Source organism: Balearica regulorum, chromosome 1, assembly GCF_011004875.1.
Source record: "Balearica regulorum gibbericeps isolate bBalReg1 chromosome 1, bBalReg1.pri, whole genome shotgun sequence".
NCBI lineage: Eukaryota > Metazoa > Chordata > Aves > Gruiformes > Gruidae > Balearica > Balearica regulorum.
The window spans coordinates 124,049,857-124,077,239 of NC_046184.1; the positions used below are offsets into that span (position 1 = coordinate 124,049,857).

The window sequence follows — 27,383 nt, forward strand, 5'->3', positions numbered from 1 at the left end:
GGGGGATCCCCAGCTTCCCTGCTCTGGGGGGAGTAGGCAACCCCGATGCTGCTGTTGGAACACTGCTGGGAGAAAGGCCTTCAGCGCGGGGGGCTGCTCCTGCTCCGCTCGATCCCAGAAACAGGGGCTCCTCCATGGGAGAGACGCTGTCCGGGCGCTGGTTCCCGCTTGCGGCTGTGTGACCCTCGCCGACCGTCGCCCGAGGGGGGGACACGGGCACGAGTCCCGCTTGCCCTGACAGAGAAGGGGGGCTACCGGAGGGGGGGGGGTGCGGCCGCACTGCCCGAGAGCTACGTCCCCGCCGCCACACCGCGACGCCAGCGCCGTGCGGGAGCGCCGGGGAGCCGCGCAGCCCCGGCGGCGTCCGGGTCTCGGATCCGTCCGTCATCGCCCGTTGCCGGGCACGGGCGAGCCGGCGCTGTCCCGGCGGAAGGCTCGCTCCTGGGGGGGCGGAGGGGGTCCCTCGGAAAGCGGCCGGGCCGGGCGGGGGGTGCCGGCGGGCTTCGCCTAGAGGCGGCACGGAAGCAGCGCTGCGAGGGAGCAATGGCTCTCCTCCTCCGGCGCTGTAAAGCAGAGGCTGGCTCTGTCTGAGCAGCCAGCAGTGATAAGAGCTGATTTACAGGTAGGGGTGAAACGTGCTCTGAAAACCTCGTGACACTTTCCTCCGGTGGATTCAAATAATATATAAAGACCGTGAGGTGGCGATCTCCCGGGTAGCTCCTAGGATGCGTGGCGTTGTTGTTAACACATGTTTCAATTTTGGATTGAGACTGTCAATTACCCGCTGAGCTGCGAGTCTTAGCCTCAGGCGGGCTGGGGAGAGGGGACGGGTGTATTTATTAACCTCTCAAGCCTGGCGGAGCTGCGCTTCCAGCCTCTCCCTCGGGCTTTCTCGCACCTTCCCCACCCCACCCCCCCAACCCAGCCGGTGCCACCCGGGCTGCTCCGGCGTTTCCCGCTGCCCGTGGCAGCCGTACTTTGCCTCCTCCGGCCCCTGCGGAGGAGGCTTTCGGTCCTCACGGCAGCCGAGCGCCGCGGTGAGCCCCACAGCTGCGAGGGGCAGGGCGGCTCGCCCTGGCCGAGCCGGGAGCGGCTCTCTTGGCCAAAACAGCCCCAGGCGAAGCGGGGAGATGCACGGGCAACGTTTCCCCGCTTCCCGAACGCGCTCGCTGTCTTTCTCGGTCGGAAAAAACAGGCCAGCTCTGCTTGGCATAGCCGATTAGGTTTAGGTTGTTTTTTTCTTCTCCAAGCGGAAGAGACCCCCGTCTCCCCCGGAGCAGAAGCAAAGAGCTCCGAAAGCCCGCTCCAGAGGCAGAAGCGGAAGGGCTGACAATTAACATTTCATCTGGTAGCAGAGATCCGCAGGCAGATCGCTCGGGGAGCGCATCACCCCCCCTCCCGCGGCGTGCCCTCGCCGCATCGCACGGTGGCCTCAGGGTTGGGGGGAACCCGCCCCGCTGCCCCCAACCCTGCCTCGCACCGCCCCGGAGACGCTCCGCCAGAGCAGCCCGGGGAGGCCCCCAGCGTCGCGGTTTGCCCTATTTGCGCCTCCGCCGCTTCCCCTCCCGTCACCTGAAAACAAGCCGCCCTAACTCGATAAACGCGGCGCCTCTGCCGCTTGCTTTTCCTTTTCCTTTCCCCCTCCCTCGCTGCCCCGAGCTCCCAAACTTCGCTGGCCGGGGCCGGGGCCGAGCCCGGCGCCCCCCGCACGGCCCCGCACGCCTCTCCGTGCTGGGAGCCGCGAGTGTGCCTCTCCGCACCAAGCCTCCGTGACGAGAAAGGCATCGTAGGCAGCCTATAAATAATTTCCATTATGTTCAGCTGACAGCGCGAGGCGATTAATTTTAATAGCTGTATATTTGCCTGTTTCTCCTAATGCTCTGTAATGAGATGAGAAGCCATCCAACCCCAGATGGCTCCAGCCGCCTCGTTATTTATTTATTTTGTGTGTGCGTGCGTGTGTGCAAAAAAGGGGAGAAGGGGAGGGGGGGCAGCAGTTCCTGCGGGGCCGACAGCCCCCCCCCCTCCCCGAGCTGCCCGCGTCCCCGCCGCCCCCCCGTGCCGCCCTCCGGTGCTGCCCCCGGTGCTGCCCGCGGGCCGTGGGAGCCATCATGACAATGCACATTCAGCCGCCGGGGACCGGCCACTCGTGCGCACCTCCGCGGCCGCGGGGCCGGGGGAGGCAGGGCCGGGGGTCGCCACCGGCTAGGTATTTCGGGGATATTTATTTATTCTCTCCGGTGGCGCAGAGCGTGACTGCGGGAGCGCCGGGGGGCGATCGGCGCGGGAGTAAATGCAGCGGATCGATGTCGTACGGGGTGAGGGGAGGGCGAAGGGGACCACGGATCAAAGCCCATCCTATTAACCTAAATTTGGTCTCTGCGTGGCCTGCGGTCCGGGGGCCGGCGGGAGGGGAGCGCTTTGTGGGAGCCGGGAAAGCAAACACGCCGCCCGCCGCCGGCACCAGCCAGCGACGTGGTGGTGTGTGTGGCAGTGTGACAAAGCCTCGCCGCGCTGAGCAAGCTGTCCCTCAGCCCGGGCGGCGGGCGGGGGAGGGGGAGGATGAAGGGAGATTTCGAAATGTAGGAACGCCGGAGCGAGTCCCAGATTTGGGGATTACAAAGGCGTGTGTTGGGGGGGGGGGTATTCCCTGCTAGGACGAGGCTGTTTAACCAGGTGGAACAGCACCGAAGCGAGCACCTGTGTCTTTTTCTAAAAGGCGTGTACTGATAATTACGAGAGTTAATTGCATTGCTTTGAAGGTCATTTGAAGTTACGGGGCTGTGTTTTCTTTTCAGGCTAGCAGACCATGCCCGTGCGCTGTTTTAAATGTAAATCAGAGGGTATCCGCATAAACCTGTATTGTAGGATCGAGGCGTAATGGATTCACTCCGGCTGTGCCTGAGCTCGCCACAATACAGCTGAGCCGCCGAGCTGGGAGCGCGCCGGGGTTTCTCTGTGGAAACGCAGTTGCCGAAGAACATGAAAAGCATTAAATCGTGACGGGAAGGGGGCGGCGGCGGCGGGGGATGCGTTTACGCTCGGGGAGGCGGGGGGGGGGGAGCTCGGGACCGGAGGATGCGTTGCGGCGGCACAGCCACTCGTCGCTATCAGCCGGGAAGTTTCTCACCCCGAAGAGGCACGGGGCTGGCGTGTCACGCACCGGGGCACAGGCGGGGACGGCCCCGGCATCGCTCCTCCCGCGGGCGGAGGGGGCACCGTCCCTTGTGTCCCGCCACCCCCCACCTCGGGCACGGCCGTTCCCAAAGCCTGCTTGGTCCCGCGGGGGGGGGGGGCGGGGGAGAGGGTCTGGTCCCCCGCCTGGCCTGGCTAGGGGACCTCGTCCCCGCCGTCCCACCCCCTCCCCCGGGGAGGGGCGAGTCCCGGTCCGGCCCGATCCGGAGGAATGTGGCACAAGGGGGACCGGCCCGCAGCCCATCCCCGCTGCCTCTGAGCCTTCATTAATCGCACCGCCCGGGGCCCGGGCGTCCCGCCGAGCTGACCTGCCATGCGATTAGCCCGACGCCCCGGGGTACGGCTCTCCCCGGCGGCGCTGCCAGCTAGCCCGGCCCCCGCTGCCCCCGCTCCGGCACCTGCAGGCGGTACCGCCGGAGGCGAGAACGTGCGGCACCGAACCCGCGGAGAGCCTTTCTTCCCTCCCCCTTCCCTTTTCTCCGCTAATAACAGGGCATCGCTCTGAAGACGGTCGCGCCGCACGGAACAAACGCTCATTGATTTCCAGCGCCGGGCTGCGGAGGGACGCGAGGCGCCCGAGGAGCGGGGAGCCGAGCCGAGCTCCCCGCCCCTTACCGGGGGGGGGGGGGACGGGGGAGCATGGACCGGGGGATGTACCCGACGGGGGGTGTGCACCCTCGGGCGCACAGCGCACGTCCCCGGGGCCGCCTGTGGGAAGGACGCTCCTCTCCCCAAAGATGTGCCGGTGACTCGGGGTCGCCTCCCGGGCGGGTAGCCGGTCGGAGGGGCCGCGAGGCGAGCGGCGACCACGGGAGAAGCGGCCGGGGGACCGCCGCGGTCTGTCCCTTCCCGCGACGCCGGGGCCACCCTCCTGCAGATCGCATCGTGTCACCCTCCCTGATGGCAACCACCACCCGCCTCTCCAGAAAAGTCGTCAGCCCGGTACCGCCGCTTCCCCCGTTGTCCACGGCAACCGGCGTATCTGATTGAACCTCGTTGTAGGCAGTGACACCCGCGTAATGGATCATCCTGTCAGTGCTTTTTTATCACAGGCATTTATTTTGGTCACGGCTGGTGATAACTTTGGTGTTTATCCCTTGTGTCGTTACGGACCCGGCCGCGATCTCCCTTCCGCCTCCCCTCCACGGCAGGCGAACGGGGCGGGGGGGGGACGGGGACGGGCCGCCCCGGTGCGGAGGGGACCGCGGCTCCTTCCGCCCTCCCCCCGGGCTGGCCGGGAGCGGCTGCAAGGGGCGCCCCCGACTTCCTCCCCCCCCCCCGCCCCGGGCTCCCGCGGCCCCGGCTAGGGACAGATCGATGTGTTTGGTTTGGTTAAGCGCCCTCCCCCGCTCGCCCCGGCCTCCCCGGGGCCGGGTTATCTTGGGTCATGCGGAGCTGGCGCGGAGCGCCGGGTGCGGTAAGAGGCTCCGGCGGAGCCCTGGTGCAGGAGGGAGCCAGGGGAAGAAAAGTGCCGTCCGCAGTTCTCCATCAATCCAGACACTTCAAAAGTAAATAAAGCAGGGCAGGGAAGGGCCTCCGGGGAGGGGAGAGAAGAGGCCTCTGACAGGCGATTGTCCAGGGCGGAGCCAGGGCTATTTCCAGCCCGGGAATAACAACACTTGGGCTGCGGTGGCTCCGACCCGCGTGTCCAGGAAAGACCGGATCGGGGTGTTTGTTTTGCTTTTAATTATTATTTTGACGGCGGGCTGGCGCAGCGCAGGCAAACAATGACCCCAAGCTGTCAGAGAGGGGCACCGGGGGGGGCAGCACCGCCCCAGCCGGGGGGGTGGGGGAAGAGCCCAGCGAGGGGGCGAGCGCGGCGCCAGGTTTGCTGCTCCCGCCGGAGGTCGGGGCCGGGGCCCAGAGGCCGGGAGAAGCCCGCTGGGGCTGCAGGCGGCGAACCGGGCCGAAGGCGGCCCCGCAGCCCCGCGGGGAGGCAGCGGGAGGCGGCGCAGCGGGCAGGGAGGGCTGGTGGGAAGCAGGGCCGGGGCCTCCGGCGCGCTGGCGGTGGGGGGTGGGGGGGAGGCCGCCGCGCTTATCTGGGTCACTGGGGTTAGAGGGAGCAGCTGATAGGAACAGAGGAGCTGAGCTCCCGCTGCTGCAGAGATAGAGCCGCGATACGGGCCAGGCAGGCACCGAGCTGGAGGAAGGGCGGGAGGGAGGGAAAGAGGGAGGAGGAGGCGGAGGCGGCGGCTCGTTCCGGCTCCCGAGCCGAGCCCAGGTGCGCTGTGGTTTCCCTGCGCTCAGCGCTGTGCTCGGCAGCCCCCCCTCTTCTCGCTCCCCATCCCCCGTCCTTCCCCCCCCCCCGTCCCCCTCCAACGTTTAACCCTTTCCCACCTCCGCGGGGCTGGAGGCTGAGGCGTGCGCTGGCCCGGCCGCGTCCCCTGCGGTTCCCCACTCCCTCCGTGGCAAAGACTGATCGCGGTAGGGGAAAAAACGGGGGGGGGGGGGGGGGAAGAGAGGCTGGCCTTGTGATGCCGAGCACCGCCCTCGGGCAGCTCCCGGGACCCGGCTTTGTACACACACACGCACACACACACCCAGCTGCGCCGAGCCGAGCCAGCCCCGGGGCCAGCCCCCGCCTGCTGCCGCCGCCGCCGCTGCTGCTAACGCGGCCGATCTCGGTTACAGTCAGCCACCCAGCGGGGTTTGCTGCTGCAGCCGCCGCCTTCCTCCCCTCCCCGGTCCCCGCCGCCCTTTTCCTTCCTGCTCGGGCTGGGCTGCCCCGGAGCTCCCCCGTCTCGGCGGCGGCGGCCAGTCCCCGCTCCCCGGCCGCTGCCGGCGGGGAGGCGGATGCGGAGCAGCCGGGAAGGGGAAGGGCTCTCCGAGCGCCCCCATCGCGCGCCCAGCCCTTTAATCAATTTCACCCTATTAATTATTAATTTTACGCCAGTCAAGCTTGCCCAGGAGGAGCGGGGGGGGGGGAGGGGAGGCTGATGTCAGTCGGAGGCGGCGGCGAGGCCGTGTGCCAGGCTCCCCGCTCAGCCCCGGCCCAGCAACTTTCGGCTCCGCTGGCTCGGGCAGCTCCGCTCGCCGAGAGCCGGGGGAGGCGGCGATTCCCATTCCGGTGGATGATGCGCCCCCCCCCCCCCCCCTTCACACACACATCCACACACGCTCTCCCTCTCTCTTTTCCGCTCCCTCCCCTTCTCTCCCCGCCCGCCCCCCGTGTAGACACATCCATACAAGGGCCCATTGCATCGTAGCGATGATGGATCGTGCCTAGCGGGGGTGATTTGGTGTTGATCGCATATTATCACGGGCAGGTTGGACTGGTTGCTGATGGACGGCTTTCTAGCAAGCCGCTCCTTCCGACGCTCGGGGAAGCAGCTCGATCGAAAAAGCAGCTTTCTTTTAACTCCTTCTCTCACCAGCACGCGTAGGGCAAAGCTTAGCATCTGTCACAACAGCTCTCCGGGTAGCACTTTTCCCTCCTCCCACTCCATTTTCGCCTCGGCAGCCCCGCCGCCGGCTGGCTCTCTCCAGCACCGGGCGGGCACCGGGCAGGGCTGGGGGGAGCTGGCGGCGAGGGCCACCCCATCTCTTCCGCGGGCAAGCTGCCTGCCGGGCGGCGCGGTGCCTCCGCGAAGGGAGATGTCCGTGGGGGTCCCCACGCCCGCTCGGGGAGAGCCCCCACTCCGCCGCCCCGACTCGCTCCCCGCCCGGGGAGTGCTGCTCTCTCTCCCTCGCCTCTTCCTCGCCTGTTTTTTTTTTTTAATGTAAGTGTATGCAGATACAAAGGCGGTTTCGTAATGCCTCCCGTCTGCAAGAGCCGGGACCTTGGCTAACCTTTCGAAAAACTGATTGCAAGTGCCTGTTAACAGTCCTTACTGACCGCACGGGGCACCAGGGGAGGGTCATCATTTCAGTGACAGGCAGCGAGTTAGCCATGGATCCACGGCGAAAGGCCTGCTCGCAGCCTGCCTCCCCAGAAACGCTTCGTGCGAGCGCTTATTCTCTGGTGAGAGAGGAGGGCGGTGGAGGGGAGGCTTAACCCTTTCGCTCCGCGCCGCCAGCCGCCTCAGAGCCGCCCGCCAGCTCCAAGCCGCGCCGCGCCGCGCCGGCCAGCCCGGGGCTCCGGGCAGCTCCCGCCGGGGCCAGGAGCCAGGGCGGGCGCTGGCCCAGGACAAACTGCCCCTTCTCCACGTGACTGTGCACGACGGGGAGCCCCGGTTTGCATTTTCATTTTTCTTTTTTTTTTTTCTTTTCCCTCCTTTACACAGGGCTCTAAAGAGATGGTGCAGGGAGCTAGCTGCCTCCTTATCTCGCTCTTCGCGGCCGGTTTAACTCCTTCCTGCAGCCCCAGCACAGGTTCCTCTGGCCGGGGATTGTTTTCTGTTTGGAAACCGGAGAAGGGGGGAGGCTATCGACAGGGAAGCAATAGCTCGCTCTCTCTGGAGAGCTGCTCTCCAACAGGCAGCGCCTTGAAATCTATTTAAAGAGAGGGAAAGGCGGGGGGGGGGGGGGAGAACAAAGGGGGAGGAGGAGGAGGGGGCCGAACCAGAGCCAGCGAGAGAGGGAGAAAGCGATGGATCAGCCGGTTTGCAGTGTACATCAAGCTATCACATCTGTATATGCTCCGATCGATGAAAAGGATGGATAATATTTGTCAGCTGCAGACCTTTTTCTTCTCACTTCCCAGGGAAAGGATGGGGGGGGGGAAGAGAGGTAATAGGGAGCTTCAAGGCCAGAGGCACTTCCTGATACAGCCAAATAGAAAAGAAAGGCTGTGGATTATTATTGTTATTAATTATTTTTATTATTCTACAGCCGCCAAAGGGCCGATCAGAGGACCATGCATGCTGCTTGCTTCTTCACGCTCCCACTCCTTTCTTCCCCCTTATTTTTTCTTTCTTTTTTTTTTTTTTTTTGGAAACTCAGCTTGCAGGGCTCCGAAGATTTAACCCTTTGCCCGCGGAGGTTTGAGGTGAGTGAGCACAAAAGCAGATCGTGAAAGCCCTGGACTGGGGAGGAAAAAAAAAAAACACAAAAAAACCAACACGCGCCCAGCGAGAAGTCAGTAAAACGCACCGTTACACACACAGCGACGTGGTTTGGCTTTAGGGAAGACGAGAAAAAAAAAGCGAGAGAGAGACGCAGCCTCTCTCTCCACCCCCCCGGCTCTGCCAGCCCCTCGCCTGGTGCCTGCAGTTGCACTCTGAGTAAATAGTTCCCACACATGGTCCACATTTTGCACAGCAGCAGCGTGTTTCCTCTCGGTCTCTCGTTGCTGCTCTCCGAGCAAAGAAAAAAAAAAAAAAAAGAGAGGTTTAGAGGAAGTTAAAAATCAGGCGAGCTGAGAAAAGACTCCGTGTTACACACATCCTGAATGAAAGTGAAAGCCCAGTATTTCGGCCCTCTGAGCGCCAAGCCTTCACCTCCTTAGTAATGTCACTAACATACATGTTGGACATATCACAGTAATTACTTACACCCGGCGAGACGGGCTCTCGGGCGCTCACAATAGCTGGGCTGGCTACGGAGCCCGCCGGGGGGAGGCCGGCCGGCTGCCCGCTCGCTGCCGGCGCGGCGGGCCGGGCTGCAGCTGCCGGCGGGGGGGAGCGCCCCGAGGGAACCGGGCTCCTTCCCCGCCGCCGGGGGATTCCTCGCCCCTGGAGACGGGGGTGCCCGGCAGCCAAGCCGTGTTTGCAGAAACGGCGGTGTCCTAACCCGCCCGGCGTTTGCTTTCCCAGGGCACCGAGCGCTCCTGGAAGGGCGGCGGGAGGGGGGGAGAAGGGATGCTGGTGTGCCGGGCGAGCTCCCCGGAGGGTCGCGTCTGTCCCCTGTGCCTGGGTTCCCCTCGGGCCTGCGAACCGCTGCCCGCTCCGTGCCTGGGGAGCTAGACGCCGGGATACCGGAGCGGTGTGCGCCGCTGGGAAACCATTATCCGGCGTCCTCCTTTTCTTCTCCAGTCAGGCCCCGGCTCCGTCCCCGCCCGTCCCTGAGCCGGGATCAGCCAGATGATCCTCCGGCCGTCGGCTGAGTGGCAGCCGTTTCGTGGGTAGCATTAGGGCTCGGCCACTCCGCGCTCCCGTGACCCCGCCGCGTCTCTCTCCCTCCATCGCGGCCCCTCCGGAGCCCGGTGCCCCATCAGCTCTCGCTGTGTGATATTTAAAAGAAGGGTTGCATTCTCCCCAATAGAAGCCCACTCGTTTCCTTGTTGCCAGGAACAAAGCGTACATTCAGAGGGGTGGCTGTTGACGGCTCCCTCTGTATAGCACTGGAAAGCGGGTGGCCTTTGGTTACTGGCAAGGAAAATTCTAATCAGGGTGCTTGTAAGCGGGGCTTTATAGAAGCTTAGTTACAAAAGGCTTACACCAGAGTAATGCAATAACTATAATAACAGCCAGGGAGCCCTAAAGAGGGTGGAATGTGCTTGTGTCTGGATGATTTTCCCCGCTAGCACAGAGAGGGACTGTTTACCGCGAGTGCCATTAAGTATCGCTGGAAACTCACCAACCGCAGACTTATTTCAATATACTTTATTGTTGTATCTGCTCTAAAAGCAGCTTGCTCCGGACGACTTTTAGATCGTCCTAGAGAAAAAGGGGAGAGAGGCCGCCCTCGGGTGCCGGAGGAGGCTCGGAGCGGAGGGGCAGTACCAAGGGTGAGGGAGCTGCGTGCCGGGGCCCGGCCGGGGCTGGCTGACCGGAGCGCGTCCCGGCGAGCAACGCCGCCGCCGAACAAAGCGGCGAGGAGAAGCGGCCCCCCGCGCCCAGGGGCACAAAGCCGTCGGGCCCCCGCCCTCGGGGGTGGGCAGCGACGTCGCCTCCGCCGCCCTCCTCGGCTGACGCGGCCGATAAGGTCGAGGGGCCCCGGGGGCGGACACCGGGGGGGGGGGGGGAGGAGGCGAGCATCACCCTCCCGTCGCTCCGGCCGGCGGCCCGGGGCGCCCCGAGCAGCGGTGACCCCGCTGTTCCGGCTCAGGCGGGCTCCGGCTCGGCGCGGCTAATGGGATCAGCCGCTGCCCTCCGCCACCGCCGCCGCGTGTTGATTTTTCCAGCCCGCCGCCTCTCCGCTCGGTCCCGCTGCTCGCCGTCCCCCAGCCAGACCCAGCTACCGCTTAGCCGCCGGCGAGGGGCCGCGGCTCCCGAGGGCAGGAAATGGCTTGGCCGGGGAGCCAGGGCGGTCACTCCGCCCCGCCGCGATCCCGGGGTACGGCGGCGGCCGACGCGGGACCGGGTTGCGCCGGGAGGCCCCTCGGGAGACCGCGGCGGCCCCGGGCGGGACGCCTGAGGCGGCCACCTCTCCACCACCGCCCCCATCATCCCTCCGCCTCGGCACCCCCGAGCAGACTTTGCAGCGCTTTATTTTAACGGAACAACGGAGCGCGGCGAGCAAACTGCTGCTCCGCGCAGGGCAAGAAAAATGGGTTTTTAATAGGCAAGGTCGGCGTGCTTGGCAGCCGGCCATCGCGGCCGGGGAAATAAACAAACAGAGGAGCTGCGACTTCAGGTCGGAGCAGAAGTTGCGCTCCCGGCGGGAGGAGCCCGCGGCACGATCCGCGGGGCGAACATGCAGCCGCGCACGGAGCCGCCGCGCCGAGCATCTCCTGACACTTCCCCCCCCCCCCCCCCGCACCCGGCCCCCCACCTCGCCCCGCTCCGCGGCTCCGGGGGCGGCGCGCCGGCTTCCCGCGGCCCCGGGAGAGGAGCGGGCCGGGGTTAAGCAGCCGCCGGGCGCTGCCGGGCGCGGTGCCGCCGGGCTGGCAGCGGGCGGAGGGCAGCTGGCCGCCCTTGTTTATCGCGCTCCGGCGCTGCTGCACGCCTAACCGCTGCCGTGCGGCACGGCCGGCCCCGGGGAGGCGGGGAGGGAGACATGGAGGGAGGGGGAGTGGAGCAGCCCGATGGCGAAGCGGCGGGACGGCGTCTGCCGGAGGGTTTCCAGCGTTGCCGGCGGAGCTCCCGCTCCGCCGCCGGCTCGGCAGGGCTCGGCGGTGCCGGCCCCGCCGGCCGCACCGCGGGGGCGCCGCGCTCCCGCTCTCGCCGCGCGTTCCGGGCTCGGTGCCGAGTACTCCCGGCTGCCGCGCATCAGCCTCCCGGCTGCCTCCCGCCGCCGCCTCGCTCGCTCCCGGCTCTGCAGGCGGCAGGGCAGCGCGGATCCCGCGGTCTCCTCAGTGGCACTGGCAGCCTTGCGTCTTGCTGCCGCTCGGGGTGCGGGCCTAGGGGGTCGGTTCCCCCACTCGCCAGCCCCCCCAGGTCCCTTCCCGAGCTCTCTTTGCCAGCGCTGGTCCCTGCAGGCCCACGCGGGGCGAGAGGCGGCCCCCACCTGAGCAGGGGCTGTGCAGTCCCTCCGCCTGGGGAGGGTCGGCGGCCACAAGCGTCTCTTTAGCACCCGGCGACAAACCGGGACGGAGAAGCTCCGCTGCCCTCGGGGGCGGGGAGAGAATGGCCCGGCTTGCCCTCAGGAGAGGAGGGCGAAGGGAACCGGGACGGGAGAGCCGAGAGCGAAGTTCAAACCTAGGGAAGCTGGACGAGTGTTCGGGGAGAGGCCGGCGGTCACAGCACTTTCCCGGCGCAGTGGGGGCAGGGGAGCACGTTTCGCCGCTGCCCTCAGCTCCCCCCGACCACGGCCCGGGTTGGGGCCCCGCTATGTCGGAGGAGGCACGGGAGCGAGCCGCGCACCCCAAGTTCCCACGGGGCCGCGGCTTGAGCTCCCAGCTCTGCTCCATCATCACCATCATCTCCCGGCCACACCGCGGCAGAGGGCAGAACCCTCCCCCCCGGTCCCGTCTCCCACCCCACCCCCCCCAACGCAGGGCTCGCAGCTGGGCGCGGAGACAACGGGGCTGCGACCGGGACGGGCGCCGGGCAGGGCGGCGGCGGCTGCCAGCGGCGCTCCCGCTCCTCGCCTCCCGGGCAGCTGCCAGCTTTTTGGCTGATCGCTCTGCAGACGTCTCCCAAGGACTCCTGCAAGGGCTGAGAGGGGTCACGGGGAATAGCTGAATAGTGCGAGAGGCCGGGCTAACGGAGGGCAGATCAAGTGAGCCAGGGAGAGCGGGGACCGGCCAGGGTGGGGGGAGAGGTGCAAAGAGCCGGGGGGGGGGGGGGCAGGGGGGAGGGTGGTGAGGCGAAGCCACCAGCCTACAAAATGCTGAGTTGGCAGCATACCGAGGAGCTGGGGCACACTGCAGTCCCGAGAGCCAGAGAAGGGGCGATGGAGAAGCAAAGGGGTACAGGCTGTCTCTTACAGACCTGGCGTGACCTATCGCTTAAAAAAATCTGGCTTCCCCTTCTAGTGCCAAGGTGTACCTGCAGGGTAGTCTCTGCCTTTCTGTCTCCCGTCCCATTATTCCAGTACAGTCTAATCCTTGTGTTGTGACCTACAGCAGCGCTCTGATTTATTTTTAATGCGTTCCGATTCCTGTTCCGTTGTCAAGAGATGCATTGAGATTCATTTTCCATCCCCTGCTTTTCAGACTTCTGTTCTGCTGGAGGGACCCGCCAATAGAATTTAATTCGATTTGATATGATTTAATGAACACCTTTATCTTTTGTTTTTAGCAGGAGGATAAAGAATACAACCGCATTCAGCTTTTGCTAAATCAGACACGTTTCCCACCGAAATTCTATCTGGTGACACACACTCACTGTAACATTTCATTAACAACCCCCTTGATATATTGATTTTTAATATTTGTATTAAATGTTGTGTAAAATTGAACTCAGGCGTTAGAAGAGATTGTGCAAGTCACAAGACATGACTTCTACTTAATTGTTATTTTTTTCGGTCCTGGAACAACAGTTGGAAAGAGGCCAGCAGGAGGGGAAAAAAAATTAAAATAAATTCTCCGGGGGGGGGGCGGGGAATAAAGGGCAGTGCCCGGGAAAGTGCGGGGGAGATGGAGAGAAAGAGCAGCCCGCCCGGGAGCGTGGGCAGCAGGGCCCGGCCGCCGTCCTCCGTGCCCCCCAGCCCCCGTAGGCCCCACCGGGGCCACCCCCACCCGCCCCAGCGCCCCGGGCCGCGGCGGCCGCCCGGCTCCCCGCTCCTTCCCGTGCTCTCCCGGCTCGCCCGTTCCCCGTCACCTCCCTGCATCCTGCTCCATATGGTTCCTCCCCTCCTCTTCCCCCCCCACTCCATGTTGTCTCCGTGACTGTCCCCGCTCCATGTTACGCCTCCGGCCCCCGAGGAAGAGTTTCCCCGCCGTGGCGTAGAGGGGACCGGGCCCGGCCCGGCCGAAATGTGTGCCGCGCTCAGCCGGGCCAGCACGCAGCGCGGAGGGGCGAGGGGGGGTGGACAGCAGGGGAAGACTGGGGGTCAAGAGAGGGACGTGGGGAGAAGTGCCAGCCAAAACTCCCGCCCAGAGAGTTTCCCGGGTGTGTGAGAGAAGAGCTGGAAGAAGTTCATCTCCCCTACGCCTCCCCTCGCTTCTTGTTTTCTCTCTCTCCCCCCCTCCCACCCCCCCAGGAATACGAGGCTTTCAGAGATCAACATAATTCACCTGCATCAAAAAAAACCTCGCGAGCTATAAACTAGCGGCTGATCCTCCGCTTAGACTAGTGTTTAGCCGTTCATGCATCATGAGTGTCAAATAAATGCCTGATTGAGGCCCTCAGCGGAGGAATTAGCTTTCCTTGTGCTGGAAATGCATAATAGAGAAAGTGCTGAGGCATCCTCCCCGGAGTTCGCTCGGGCTCCGCTCCCTGCGCTCCTCGTTTCGGGAGCTTTCCCTCCCGCACCCCGGCTCCGTCCCCCTGCCCACCCTTATCAGCACGCCCAGCTGGCCAGGGGCGAGGGGAGCCCTCCGGGGGGGTCCCGGACCGAGGGGGCGGGGATAGGGCAGGAGGGAGCGGTCGAGCATCCCTCCCGGTGACCGGGTCCCCAGCGCTGTCCCGCCGGCGCTGCGGGGGCTCCCCCGGGGAGTGCTGCCCCGGGCCGAGACGGCAGGAGCGGGCTGCGCCGGGAAGGGGGGGCGGGGGGGGGGGCTCCTCTCAACGAGCTGCTTGTCGCTTGGCCACGCTTCCGCGCCGGGGGCCTCATCCTGCCCGCGGGTACGACCCAGACCTGAAGTTTGGTAGCGAAGCGCGGGGGGGGGGCGGAACCGGGCTGATGCGGCGCTCGGATCCGCCGCCCCGGCCCCTCTCCGCGGCTCTGCGCCGGGCTCACTGCCCGGACGGGGCCGAAGTCCCTCCAGGCAGGGGATGCCGGCGGCGCTGGCTGGCGGCCGAGGCACACAGGGTTAACCGCGCCGCGGCCGGGAAGAGCAGTTAAAGTGCACGGGCTGCAGATGCTTTCAGGCCTGAGTGTCTACCGTTTTAAATTAAAAAAATACACCCGGCCCGACCACGCACCAGTGACCTGCAATTTCCCCTTCTTTTCAAACTGAAATATGGCCAAACTATCTTCAAGTTAACTTAGGGGCTGGGGACGGAGGCGGGGGAGGTTGGGGGGGGGGCGGGAGGAAATCGCTCTGGGTTGAGATCTCTGTGTCAAGTTTCATCCCTCCTGACATTTCTGGCTCCGCGCCAAAGTCCTGAAAATGGAAAATTGGGGAAGGGCGGGAGGTGGGGGGGGGGGGGGGGGGGGGGGGTGGGGGGGGGGGGGGGGGGGGGGGGGGGGGGGGGGGGGGTGGGGGGGGGGGGGGGGGGGAGGGAGCGGGCCAGACCTCTCGGCGGAGCGGCAGTAGCGAGAGGCTCTGGCCAAGAGGGATGCATGAGCGAGCCGTCTGAGCCGAGAGCGGCGGCATCTTCCGCCATCCATTCCGTGCCGCCAGGCGCGTGGAGAGCCGCCGGCCGCTGCCATTGTTACCGGCGGGCGATGCGGGGACGAGAGCCGCCGCTCCGGCGAGAGATAATAGCCCCTGACAGCGCCTCTTCGCACCCACAGCTCGGCAGATTTCACTCGCGGACGGCCGCAGGTCTGTGTCGCTCCCGTTCGCGGGAGTCCCTTTAAATCACCGCTTCCCCCCCCTCACCTCTCCCGAGGGATGCTGCCGACCTTCCCCCCCACAGCCCCCCGGCTCCGCACGCCCTGCCCTGCGCGCTCCCCCTCCGCAGCCGGCTGCGGCCCCGCTGCCACGGCTCGGCACGGCTCGGGCCACCGGCACGGCGCGGAACCCCGCCGAGGGGGGAGTAAAGTCTCTGTTGAAATACTTTTCGGCAGGCTGCGCCTTTGCCAGGAGGGGTCTTAGCGCCGGGTCTTTTGTCTTGGGGCCTTCGCCTGCGTCCCCTGGGTGACTGGCGGCTCTCCTGGAAGAGCCTCCGGGGAAAGCGCCGGGTGTCCCGGGCTGCAGCGCCCCGGCCCCCCCGCTACCGTCGCCCGGCCGGCACTTCTGGAGGCTCGCCCGCCTCCCGGTTCCCCTCTCCCGCCGCAGGAGCCGGGGGGCTCAGGCTGAGCCCTGCCCTCCGGGGCCCCGTCCTGCTCGCGCCTCCCCTTCGCGTGACAGTGGCCCAAGGGGGGGCCCCTCGCCAGCCGGGGTGCTCCCCTCCACCGGCCATCCCGGAAAGGGGACCGGGGGGGCAACTCCAGTAGCCAAAGCGCTACTTTGTAACTGCACCCCCCCCACCACCCGTGTCCGGCGGCAGCGGGGCGAAGCGGCCAGGCATGTGCGCTCTGGAGCCCCTGGCACGTCTCCGGGCTGCCTTCCCCGGGACACGGGGAAGCGCCACGTCCCCCGCGGGCGCTTGCGAGCGGCTCCAGCGTGAGGCGAGCCCGCACTTTATTTTTTCCAGCATCTCTTTCCTTACCCCCCCCGCCCCAGCCGGGGCCGAGCCGGTGTGGGCGTGCGAAGGGAGGTTATCGCCACCGAGTCATTATTCCAGGCCGGCTGCCGCGGGAGTCTCCCTAGGTGGAGCCGGTTCGGGCGGCCGGTACCCCCGGGGAGACAAAGGCGGGAGCCCGGGTTGCGACCGAAGCCCCGCGGCGCGGACAAGTGCGGGCGCTGCCGGCTCGGCCGGGCTCGGCTCGGCTCGGCTCGGCCCCCCCCGCGGGCGGCGGGGCTCGGCCGGGCCGCAGGGTGCTGCCGCCGCCCAGGGGAGTGCGGGCTGGGTTTTCCGAGCGCGTCTTTCCAGTTGCATTGAATGCACTTTTAGGCGATTGTTTTCCCCTTTCCACTTGTTGTCTCCTGCTAGCCTCGTAAACTGCCTCATGATTTATTACCTAGGCTAAGTGCTTAATTTGTGAATATGAAACAGATTAAAAGGAGATCGGCGTATTTTAGCAGGCAGGCCAGAGCAAAGCCCGGCAGCTGTTTCGAGTTTGTAGGCATCTCCAACCTCGTGTTAAGCAGGCTAGCCTGCTAGTGATCAAGGGGGTATCCCCGGGCTCTCTCCGAGAGGCCCACCGCCGCCGGGTCCCCGTGTGCAACGGCTGGCGTGGAGACTGACCGCGGGACGGGCGCTGTGGGGTTTTTTTTTTTTTGGGGGGGGGGGACGACACGACACCGATGCCGTCCGTCAAAACGACACCCGCGGGTGTGGGATCCAGGACCTGCTGAGTCCCCGCCGAAGGCGGGCTCTGACGGCGGAGGGCCCAGCAGGCACGCAGAGGGTTAACGACGACTCTGCCCTCTCCTTCAAAGGACTCACTCGAGATAGAGTAAATACGGTCGGGTGCGGGGGGGCGGTGTGTGTGGGGGGTGTGGTGCCGCTCAGGCCACATGATGTAAAAGTAGACTAAGCACACTCCGGAGAACAAAGGCTTCCTACCCCCTTCCTCCCCCTCCCTCCAAAATCTGTCTTAATTCTGCAAGTAAACTTGAGCAGCTATAAAACAAAGGGGAACGATGGAAGTTATAGCCAAGGGACAATCAAAATAAATACCTCTGATGCAGTCCAAGCACACACTCGGTATTTCCTGGAGCACCCTCCTACCCTCAGCCAGGTGGGACATCGCGGGCTCTCCCCATGACAGGGTTGATGTGCACCGCCAAGGTTGTGACCCGGACTGATTTAGGCCATGTCCCATGGTCCAGGGAACACCCACTGCCCGGAGCCAGCATCATCTTGCAGCCCTGGGGATGGCAGGCCCGCCGCACCGTCGGGGCCGGGGGCAGCAGCAGTGGGGGCAGGGTTGCCAGGGTTGTCCCACGGGACCAGCTCGGTGGGAGGACTCCGGAGGCCGGAGACGTCCTGGTGAGCCGTGCCCGGGTCCCTGAGGGGGCCATGAAGCATGGTGTGGGGCTGGGAGTGATGTCAGGCTCCACAGCGAGCTGTGCCCTGGCCCCATGGAAGCCCAATGGGAGCCAGCCAGGATGGTTTGCCCCCCCCCCCCCCCCCCGACCCGGTGGTGCCCCTGGCCCCAGGTCATGTAAGTGACACCTCCCTGCCCAGGACCCCCTGTTCCCAGCGTTTGCAGAGCTGGCTAGCTACTTTCATGCTTCTCACCAGCACCCTGGGGCAATTCCCAGCCCCAGTGCCCCATGGAGCGTACCTGCTCCCTCTGTCCCCCCCCCCTCCCGCCCTTGGTCCAGAGGAGGTTTTAATGCATTGGGGATGGCAGGGAAAGCGAAGGGGGAAAGCCGCAAGCCAGCAGCCTGTGCAGCCAAGCAGACAGCAAGACCTGCCGAGTACAAAGCACTGCTCTAAGCCAAAAAGTTAGAGAGGCAAAAATCTACAACCTGCCCTGTACCTCTGAGCACCGCTTAAGAAGCAGGAGCAAGAGCACTGTGTCACTCCTGCCAGAGCACAGCAGACAGGGTTGGCTAGGAGGAAAATGACTCATGTGCCCTTGTTGCACCTCAAGTGGTTGCTCTGGTGCTGCAGACGTGGCTGGTGTCAGAGCTGTGGAAGGAGCGGGAGACGGGGACAGACCTTGGGCAGAGCACGGGGACCAGGTGTGCGGTGGCACATGTCTGGGCAGGCTGAGCCCCGGTCTGCCAGGAAGCGGGAGAGCAAGGGACCATGCACATGGCATTCAGAAAGATCCCTATGTGTGTGTGTGCATGAAGATGTCTGAGTAACTCTTGTCTGGGGAAAGCTGTATATAAGCTGTGGCTGGGAATCAGTCTTGTAGACTGAGGTCTTGGGGACACCCCCTCCCACGACAAGGAAGCACCTGAAGGAAGAGTGCAAGAATGAGACAATAGCGGATATGTGTGTCTACGCAACTGTTTCAGGTTGGCTTGAGACAGGTCCTTCTTCCGTATTTGGGGCAAGGCTTGTGGCAAACCAATGCTGGAACCCATTTCCCAGGGGCCTGATGGGGTTTGGGTGTAGTTGACGGGTCCCTGCCTTGTGACAGGAGAGCTATTGCGTAGGTATTATACACCATCGCTGTTTCTAGCCCTGGGCCTTGTTGTTCAGTGACTGAAGGTAGGACCGAAACTTTTTGAGCAACCTGAAAAGCAGTAGGGAAAAATGGCCCCAGGGTCTCCGCACCTTCCTCTAGATCCTGCACAGAGCTGTTCTCTTGCTAGGAACCTCCAGCATTTTAGCAGGGAGAGAAAAACACAGGCTTGTGTCAGGATTATAAGATACAGCGCTTTTCTCCTCAAGCAGTATACATAACAAAGAAGCCAGAAAAAAAAGACGGTGGCAATGGAAAAGGAAAAAACTCTTTCCAACTTGTTGGTTTGGCCTTTTGCAGTCATCCCTACCTCAGGGAGGGCTATGGCCACAACGGTAAGCCTTGGTTACGCTACTGAAATTCAGCACGCTAAAAGTCACCTGGTCCCTCGAGCACTCTTGTAAAGCAGTCCAGGTCCCCACAGAAAATGGTTGCGTGTGCTTAAACTATGTGAATTGGATTTGCTTCCAACAGCGCAGAATGCCAGTTTCAGCCTGATCCTGTCTGGCTTTCACTGAATTAACGCCTGGGTGGATCTAAGTCCAAACGTCTCAGACCAAAGTGGTTCAGATAGTCCTCCTGCTGCTGTCCCTTGCTGCCCCGAAGGCATTTTAAAATCTCCTTGGAAGTGCTCTTATGTGGTGATGCCTAAAACTTGGAAACAAAGCAGTGGAGAACACTGTTAAAGCAGACCCGGCAAACCCCGATGGCTTGGAGCAGTCGGCAGGGACACGGAAAGGTATGAAAGCTGCCTCAGTTTGGAGCACACGCGCACCCCAGGCTCCCTGTGCAGCCCAGCCCTTCCCGCCAGCAGCAGCAGGCTGCAGGCACCCCGTCCCGCCAGCCCGCAGGCTTTCTTGCAGCTGGGCTTACACCTTTGACATTCACCCAGTAACAGTTTGTCAAGGTTGCAACATTTCTCTTTTTCACCACTTCCTAACACCTCACTGCCTCCAGAATGCTCCCGAGAAGGGGAAAAGCGATTTCAGAAGTCCCATTGCTGAGAACTCTTAAAGACCTCTACATGACCACCTAAACGATGGCTTCATATTCTTATAGTCTCTGTTTATGCTGTCTGTCTGGCTCTGTTTAGATTTCTAAGCTCTTTGGGTATGACTCTGCCTTGCATCGTCTAATTTACTGTGGCTATCATCTAAACACAAAACAGCGGGGTGAAGTTTGGTCTAGGTTAAGGCTCAGGTTTGTATCGAGATAAATGGGGGGATCAACGCACGCTAAATTTCAGGTGGTATTTATCTTTCCAGGTTTGCAAGTATTGTGTTACCTAACAGCAGCTTCAGTGTGCTGGGCACTCTGTATGCACAGAAGGCAGATTGTTCCTGCCTGCCCAAAAAAGGGAAGCAAAACTGTAAAAACTACAACAGGCAGATGACCAGGAGAGCGATGCCGGTGGTACAGGGAGGCAGGCGAGCTCCCGGCTTCAGCCGCGGGCCTCCTTTGCCACAGCTCTCTGAGGCCACCGCTCCCAAAGCCCGTGTCCTGCAGTTAGAAGAGAACAGTGCGCGTTTTGTATGCGTGTGTTCATGTGAATGTAATTTTGTTTCTACATAATGTGGATTATCTTTCTTTTAGCAGCAAATCCGTTCAGGGGTTTAGATAAAAAGAGAAATCCTGCAGCCGTTCCCTCTCTGGGAAAGGGCAGGTCTTCTGTCGCTTTCTCTGGTCCTTTTTCCGATCGGTCCCCAAAACACCCTTTTTTTCCTAGCTCAGCATCCGACCTCACCTTGAGAGCCTGCCCACTCTCAGGGTGAAGCGCTCTCAACATGGGGAACAGAGGGCAAACGCAAGGCATAAGGCACAGCAGGCGAGGTGCTGCTCGGATGACTGGGAGGAGAAGGGAACCGTGGTGTAGGGCGCGGAAGTACTGGTGCAATGCACAGAAGGCTGGTGCAATGTGGGGGTTACACCTCCACAGCTCCCCTGCAGGGAGATCAGGTGTGCCATAGGTGCAGGACACCTAACGGGCTCTCTTCTTCTGAACCCCGGTAGGACTGCTTGGCTTTGCAAAGTGTGAAGGCAACCTTGTCGGGAAAGGGAGCTCCATTGATTTAAATGCAAAATTACCCTCCCACAGTTCTAATTTCCCAGGCGAGGGTTGTGCAGGCTCTGAAAACATGAAAGTTGTTGATGTATTGGTTCAATTAATTTTTAAAATAAGTTTGAATGCCATTTGTTTCAAATTTGATGGGGAAGTGCCGTAGAATTTTTGCAAGCAAAGACCGAAGTAAGCGTGAACGGGGTGTGTATTTCACATAGCCTTGAAAAGAGGGCTTAAATGAGGCATTCATTTAGTACCAGGCCTCTGCGCAGCGATGAGTGAGGCCCCGTGGTGAAAGAAAAAGACCTGAACATCTGTATTTGCTAAGTGGCACCGGCAGCAGTCAGCCAGCTTGCAGAGAGAGCAGACATGCGGGTGTGAGGCCCGGCGGAGACTACTGGGTCCCCTGGTGCTTTTTAAAAGGAAATAATAGCTTGTGGGGAACCCTTTCTGGTGGCCTTGGCTCCCGTGACCCCCCCTCTGATGTATGATATTTAAACAAGGAAATGTCAATATTGGTTTTCTAACATACAGCCTCGTTTCTGCTCTCCATGAAAACTAATGGCAAACCCCTCGGAGAGTTAGAGGAGGACAGACCCCCAAAACAGTCGCTCAGACCCAAATACAGTTGGCTGCAGCAGCCCGGAAGGAAGAAAGAGCAGGTTGTCATGAGCGGTGGGGCGATGTGCTCTTGCAGGTAAATTAGAAAGAAGAGAAGCAATCCCATCCTGCAGTATGCAGTGCCTCAAAGCTGCAGGCCTGATGGTTTGAATGATTATTGCTTTTTAAAATTATAAATTGCATCTGGGTACAGCGAGTGAGATTACTAGAATTAAGTACAACTCAAGGTGTTTTGTTATAACAAAGGTGACTTCTCTATGTGCTCGCTTTTTCATGGTCGAGGCTAATGGGGAGTTTGATTGAACCCGATGGCTATCTAGCAGTGATTTTGGAAAGGAGGTGACACCAATTGTATGAGAAGATATCCATAAACTGGGCCATCAGATGTATCTTCTGATATACATGTCCTCTGAGGTAGGAAAGTGTAAGTCATAGGAAGAGAGGGCAAGTGCGTCTGACTCATAGTAAAACGAGGGCACGTGGAAAGTACAAACGAAGGGAGGGCTGCTACTAGTAGGACATGAAGGCTGTGCCATGTGTCATGGGAACAATATTTTTATTGTGGATAATTTAAGCTTAAAGGGGCAGTTGTGGTGTAAATACGTGGCACAGAACGTGAGGTGGGGCATACACACAAAAGCAAGTTAACCCTTAATCCTGTGCTGCCCCCGTCTTGGTGTCGGTTTATGCAGGCTGGGCCTCTCCAGGTGTTCCAGTAGCAGCTTCAAGATCCTCTCACATAATGTGAACTTCATCGTAGTTCACCCCAGGGTAAAAAGCGTAGCTACACAGGCCTGACACTCTATTGGCACCATGTCCCTGGAGGCAGTAGTAGAATAAGCGGTGTACAAGTCCCTTAATCAGCTCTGCGCAGATGGACAATCACTCCCATACGGGGAACAGCCTTCCTGGGTGGGTTGTAGCTGCTTTTTCACTAGAAGGTGTCGATGGTGCAGGCCCAGTACGCTCACCCCATCTCCAGCATGTGCCATGACCTCTGTTAGGGCAGAGATGTCAGTAGGAACAGCCTGGGGAACTGAGCGAGCTAGGAGACACCATGGGCCGGTATGATTGCCTTCGGTGAGAAATGCACCTTTGGTCTGATGCATGACTGCAACTGCGAATCTCCAGCTGGGACTATGGAGAAAGACCTATCATTTGGGAGGAAGATAAAGAAAGGAGTGTTGCTCAGGTATGAGTCCTGTTAGGAAGCACAGGGACCATGTGTGAAGCAGAGGCCCAGCCATTTCCAAGGCTGTGTCTGTCCTATATGATTTTCTGCTTTTGAGGATACAAATGTTATGGAAAGAGATCTTTGGGACACAGACAGTTTCACCATCGTTGTATGATGCCCAGCACAATGCAGTCCTAGCTAGAGCTGAGGCTTTTGGCAGTCAGTCTCACCCAAATAATCCAGGGCAACTCAGGCCACCTCTCACACAGAAGAGAGTCCAGGCTTGCCAGCGCAATGGCATTCACTACATGCAGTGTTTCCTGGTGCAGCTCGAGAAGATCAGAGATGGGGAAGATACTGGAGCAATGTAGTTAATGCTTCTGTAACACATGGACCTTGGTCCTCCAAGATCCTGCAGTTCCACACTGCCTTTGCACAGCAAGGCTATCTCAGAAGCTGAGATAGACTGAAAAAATGGGTGGGCATCACCAGGATGGGCAGAGGAAGGGCAGCACCTATTTCTTTATCAGAGGTCATGTTTCATCTGTAATCTAGTGGGACAGCTCTACCCTGCTTATTGTCTGTCCTTTGGAGAAGACATTCATGTGTGTCCATGAAGGGGGGCCCAATCTCCTCCCCCCCACCATGAAGGAGACCGTGTTCCATGGCTGAAGAAGCCCTCATGGAAGCTGTCTGGGGAGGAGTGTTTCAAAACTGAGCCCCACCACGGTCACTGAAAGGACTAAATTACCCTGAGTCTTGCTGGAACTTAACTGGGGCTTCGGAATTGCAGGAGAGGAAGAGGGAAAAGAGGGAACGGTGTAGTGGAGCTCTGTGTATGCGCTTCTTAGCCAGCACCAGTGCCATTGTGAGAATACGCAGCAGTTGGTTCTTACAGACAAAAGGAAAAAAAAAAAAGAAAAAAAAGAAAAAAGAAGTCCTACTGAAGGCTATGGCTGATGAAGCACTGAAAAAGTCCCAGCTAGAAAAGCTAAGCTAGCTCTGCAGTTTGGTCAAGCGACGCTCAGTGTTGTGAATTTGATGAACAATGCTAGTCTGCATGAAGACAGGCGACTTTTTAAATGGGGTTTTAATAAAGTCAGTATTGCTAAGGCTATCTATAAAGGTAATCTGCATAGGGTTTTAAAGAAGTAAACTTAATGATGCCATTAACGCTTCCGACATGAATGAGATTGTTGCTGAAATACTGTGTCCGGCCCTGTTGTGGTGTTTGCATGTTAAAAGTGCATTGGCAAATTAATACAGGATCAGAAAAGAGCCACAAGAGTGATTCAAGGTCTGGGAATCGCATCTTACTGCAAAAGACTAAAGAAATCCCATCTATTAATTTATCCAAGAGGAGGCTATGACTTGGTTTGATCATAGTCTTCAAGTGCCCTAAGTGTCTCTATGGGGAGATTTCTGATAGTAGAGATCTCTTTAATGTGGCAGACAAAGGCATAATGAGATCCTATGTTGGAAAATGAAGGTCTACGAATCCTGAGCAGAAATAGGTGCATTTTTTTAAACCAGTGAGGGGACATAACCACTGGAACAACTGAGGCAAGCAGTGGGTTTTCTGTTACTTAAAAGTCTTCAGAGCAAGACTGGATGCCAGGCTAAAAGCTCAGCCAGAATTTATGAGTCTGATACAAAAACGTCTGGCTGAAATTCACTGGCCCATGATATGTAGCAGGTCAGACCAGCTGATCACAATGGCCCGTTCTTGGTTTAAAAAAAAAATCTATGAATTAGGTATTTCAAGTCCCATGAGACCCGGTATTACTGGAGGTCTTGAAGGAATGCACTATAGGCTGTCATCATTTAATTGTAAGCAAGCAAGAGGATTGTCTTTTTTTTTTTTTTTTTTTCATTAATAAAACTTCTTTTTCAAGATCCTGTTAGGGACCGGAGTTAAGCAGCTGTTAACAAACATGACAAAATTTTAAAACCAGTTCAAATAATTCTCCTTCTCCCATTTGCTCAGCTTTGTTTTGCAGCAGCAGAGTTTCATTAACGCTGTATCTACTGGTGCTTCTCTCGACAAAATCTTAAATCCCAGCAAAATAAAACAACCTGCGTATTTTGGCTAACCCCTTTACCCCATGCTCCCCTTCACGCGCATCCCTTCGTCTCACAGATACGTTGCAGGCACTGCGTTCTCTCCGCACTGTACGTGAGCAGAGCAGGGAAGAAGTCCATCCGTTTTCTAGTCCAGGCCCCTCGGATAGGTGGGAATCCATTGTCTGTCACAGGACCACTTGGCCTACACAGCTCCTGGCTTGTCTGAATGAGTGGCAGGGAAGGGGAAAAAGGTATTAAGGAGACACCTGGTATTCCTGAAATTATGCAAGCTATTAACCTCCTTGAGGTTTCATAAAATGGCCTCCAGCAAATGGTCAGAATTTTTTTCTTACACGGGAGGAGTAGTTTTCAAGACAGCACAAACTTTCTTAATCTCTCTTCGAAGGGGAAAAAAAAAAGATAACAAAAAATGGCAGCCATGGCTCTCGGGAGTCTTGAAAATCATATCCACGCTTGCGTGGACATACTAAACCTGTGATACATTCAGTGCCTCGTTAGTCTCAGTTATCAAAACTGAAACAAGAGGTGGTAAGGAGCGCAACAAAAGATGGAGTTTAAAGTCGCTCGGGGACTGCGCTCCAGTCGGCGGGAGTCCTCACCCCCTCCCTCCGCCTCCGCTTCTAGACCCCGCAGGCGTTTGATATGCAGGCAGTGAATCAGAGGGACGAGGCACCGGGGCTGGGCGAGCTGCTCGGCGGGGCGGCCGGGGCGGGGGGCGCCGCTGCCTCCCGGGGGTGCGGGCGGGGTGGTCGGCGGGGAGCCGAGCAGCGGGGGGAAAGGTGAACCCGGAGCCGAGCGGGACACAAACCCATTAGTCGCACATAACTTGGGAAGACGCTTGGCCTCGCCATGACAACCGGCGGCCGGGGCTGCTCCCACGTCCCGCCGCCTCCCCCGGGAGCCCCTTTCCTTTCCCTTTCCCGGCGTTTGGGGAATGCGGGGCTGGAGAGACCAGCCCGGTGCGGGTAACAAAAGGGGATGAAAGGAGCTCTGTAGTTCACTTTACACGTCCGAGAGGCATTTTCATGCTCCGTAATGAGAAGGGATCATTCCGAGGAAGTTCAGATCAAAGGGGAGAGCATCCCGGGCATTTGCATAATTGCCGGATTTCGGAGCACGGGCAGGCGAGCGGCGGCTGCCCAACCTGGGCTCCGCGCCGGGGACTGCTCCTCGCCTCGCCCGGGGGCCCCGGAGAGGCCCGAGGAGAGGGGAGGCTGGAGACCGTGCCCCCGCGGGGAGACGGCGAGGCCTGCCCCGGGAGCGGGGATACGGAGGCCGCGGGGCCCCGGGCGGGGTGCTGGGGCACGGCTCCGGTGCCCGACGGTAGGGAGCTCTCGGGGGCTCCGAGGGGCGAGGATCCTCAGGTATGCGATCAAGCGGTGCCCGGGTCCCCGGGGCCGCCTCCCCCGCTCCGCTGCTGCCGTTGTGAAGGTGGTGCCGGTGGGGATCGGCTCCCTGCTCCCAGCCGGCGACATCTGCGCCGCGGAGCCAGCACGTCGCCTCCCCGGGCGGCTGGCGGGTGGCTCCCGGCCCGGCAGCTCGCACCGCCACCAGCGAGCGGGGATAAAGGGATTAAACGGCACGCTCGCTCCGCCGGGCGGAGGCCGCTTGGCCGGTTCCAGCCTCCCGCTCCCCTCGCACGCCTCCCCCCGCCGCCTGCACCCCCCGGCCGGCCCCGGCAGCGGGGAGGCACCGGGCGCGCCCGCGGTGCCTCATTGTTCCCGTAACCAGCCGGGGCTGCCGCGGTGCTCGGGGCGACGGGGCTTGCCGCTGCTGCTACCGGGAAGGGGATGCCCGGGGACACCCTTTTCAGCCATTTTAAAGCGGCAAAGCTGGAGTCTCGCCGCGGGTGCCCCGCCCCCCCCGCCGCGGAGACCACCCCGCGCCCGGGCCGTCGCTCTCGGAGATGCGGGGGTCTCCCCGGTCCCGAAGCCGACACCGCCCGCAGACATCCCGCACCTGCGGTCCCCGGGTGAAACCCCATCCGGCGCTCAGCGGGGACACCGTGATCTCCCCGCGCCTTGTCCCGGTGATGCGGCCAGCCCTGGCCCCTGCTCCCGCTCGGGTGCAGCCAGCTCCTGCCCCAGCCCCGGCTCGGGGTGCAGCCCGAACCAGGCCGGGGGGCAGTTTCCCCGGGGGAGCCTCGGCTTCTCGCATGGCCGGGCCGGCTGGCCGGGCGTCAGGGAGGTGAGGTTAGCCTCGGAGCTGGCCGGTGGATGGCATGTTATTGTGAAAAGCGAGTGGGGAAGGCAAATAAGAGCATGGCACCGTATAGGCTCGCCACGTGACCGAAATGTGTTTATCTCGCCCCAGAGAAGCCGGGCTGCCTGCGGAGGCCAACCTTGCTTTCATGGCACAGGCACAACTCCCGTGGCTGCGGACGGGGCTGGGCCCTGCGAGAGAGCAGAGACCACTTCTGTTTGCTTTTGCTGTCGCTTCGGCTCTTATCATTTGCCTTGTCATTCATCATCAACCTCTCCCGGTCTCCCTCCCCCTTGCACACCCCCCCCCCCTCACCTACCCCCCCCGCCGCCTCCCCCAGGGTCAGTCGGGAAAAGACTGGGAATCCATCTGAAGAGTGAAACGTGGGAAGAAGGGTCGGATGGAGATGTGGCTGGGGGGGGGGGGGGGAGGGATAAAAGCAGCTGCATGCAGAACAAAGGTGCTGGAGGGTGGCTTTTGGTGGTGGAGCAGAACCTCGTAAATGGGAGATTTCCGTTCACAAGACTCCGCTTGCACAGTTTCTGTCCTGCCCTTGAACTGACAAGTGAATATCTGCATCGCAACCAGAAAGTAAATCACACCGAGCCTGGCTCGGGGAGGGAGCGCACAACGCTTCAGTCGGTTGCTAAGTACGAAAAAGTGGAAGATTTCAGCTTTCCAGCACAGCCCCGCTTCTCCGATACAATATTTACTTAGTGAGCCCGGCGAAATGCGCTCAGCGTTTATTACGGAGAGTGCCGGAGCAAGCTCGCATTTGCGTGATTAGGAGCAAGCGGAGGAGCGGCCGTGGTGCGGAATATC

General features: G+C 61.1%; 1 protein-coding gene across 2 annotated transcripts in view; it reads left to right on the forward strand.

Moving 5' to 3' along the window:
- The first annotated feature begins 14,796 nt into the window (after nucleotides 1–14,796).
- The window catches only part of BCOR (BCL6 corepressor), an 83,103-nt gene continuing 70,516 nt past the window's right edge, over nucleotides 14,797–27,383 (forward strand). Inside the window, exon 1 of one of the 2 annotated variants that reach the window (XM_075774231.1) lies at nucleotides 14,797–15,052. The gene's annotated coding sequence lies outside the window, so the exon portion shown is untranslated. The remainder of the gene's footprint in view (nucleotides 15,053–27,383) is intronic. The other variant, XM_075774159.1, reaches the window with a different exon arrangement.